Here is a 1,718-nt window from a genome sequence, read left to right as displayed (position 1 = left end):
CACACACACACACACACAAACACACACACACACATTCACATACATACGTACACATACACAGCACACATGCTCGCTCACACACGCGCGCACATACACGTCCTCACCAATAACTTATACAGACACAGAATCATCACACAAACACACACACACACACACACACACACATACACTAAAGCAACAAACTTAATACTATGTTAAATTGTAGGTATTCAAATGTGTGTGTGTATGTCTCTGTATGTGTGTGCGTGTGCGTGAGTGTGCGTGTGTGTATGTGTGTGTGTTCTCTTCGGGTTTTAATTATTTGAATTCTTCCTTTGAGGAAGGACCTGGTCTCTATGAAAGATTCAAAGCTCCATCGTTGGAATGTAAATTACAAACACAAAACTTGAGGAAAGACTTGCAGACTTTTACTGTTCCACTTACTGATTGTATTTGTAATGTGCGAGTTAGTTGGTTGATTTCTTTTTATGAAAACCCTAAGCATGCCTGTCTGTCTGTCTATCTGTCTGTCAGCTAGCTCATCAAATTATCAGAACATCATGGTTGCACCAATGTTTTAACACTGTATAACCAAAATGTTCTGGTTATCTGATAAGCTACCTTTCTTTATCTACACACACCCACTGTCTGTATATTCTTCGTGTTCAACTCCCTTTCTCTCTCTCTCTCCTATTCCCTCTCTCTCACTCTCTGTCTCTCTATCCTTTAATGAAATTGTCATGTATCGATAAAATATTTGTTGGCATATCACCTAAAAATATTTTAAAGTGTATTACTTGAAAAAGTAGGGCTTTATGAAGATACGAGGTTGCGTAAAGTTAGATGCCAAGTTACATAATGTACTCGTGTTAAGAATAGATATGGTGCGAAAGCGAGAGGCATATAATACCTTAAAATACCCAATCATTTTATTCTTAAACGCATGAACGTGCAGAGAGAGAGAGAGAGAGAGAGAGAGAGAGAGAGAGAGAGAGAGAGAGAGAGAGAGAGAGAGAGAGAGAGAGAGAGAGAGAGAGAGAGAGAGCAGTTATGTTGATTTAAATACTAACAATACAGCCGAGGGAAAATACTCCATGGGAATGTTCTGCATATGAATTACAAATATGGAAGGGTCTCACATATGTAGTATAAGTAAGTTGAAAAACAGAAACTTCGATTGGCAGAGAGTATCCAGATAATTCGTAGAAAAATTTCCGTCTCTGCTCCCACGTCAACCGCGCTTCATACAGCATTTTTAAAAGCTAAAAACAAAAAGGAAGTAATGGTATCACGTGATACACAGATGGAAATGATATCAAGAATTAAGGGGTTGAAGAAAAGTGTTACAAATCCAACAGCTGTTTCTAGGGGCCCAGTGGTCCAAAATAAGGATTGTAATTGATTTCATTGTTGGAATCCATCTTTAATCACCCTTCTGTCAACATCTCAAATATAAAATTTCTTCTCTGAAGACGGGGGACTCGTCTCATCCGACGATGGAATCAACTTCCTCCGTCTTCAGTGAAGAAATCTTACATTTTTAAAATCTAAAAACAAAAAGGAAGTGAGATAACTCCATTTATGGTATCACGTGCATCTATAGGATTATCGAATAGTAACAGATTGTTACTAGTAATAGGTTTTGTTGTTATTGTTGTCGGCACTCCGTCGCTTATGACGTCGAGGGTTCCAGTTGATCCGATCAACGGAACAGTCTGCTCATGAAATTAACGTGCAAG

Source organism: Octopus bimaculoides, chromosome 5 (assembly GCF_001194135.2).
Source record: "Octopus bimaculoides isolate UCB-OBI-ISO-001 chromosome 5, ASM119413v2, whole genome shotgun sequence".
Taxonomy (NCBI): Eukaryota; Metazoa; Mollusca; class Cephalopoda; order Octopoda; family Octopodidae; genus Octopus; species Octopus bimaculoides.
Note: the sequence above shows the minus strand (reverse complement) of the source record.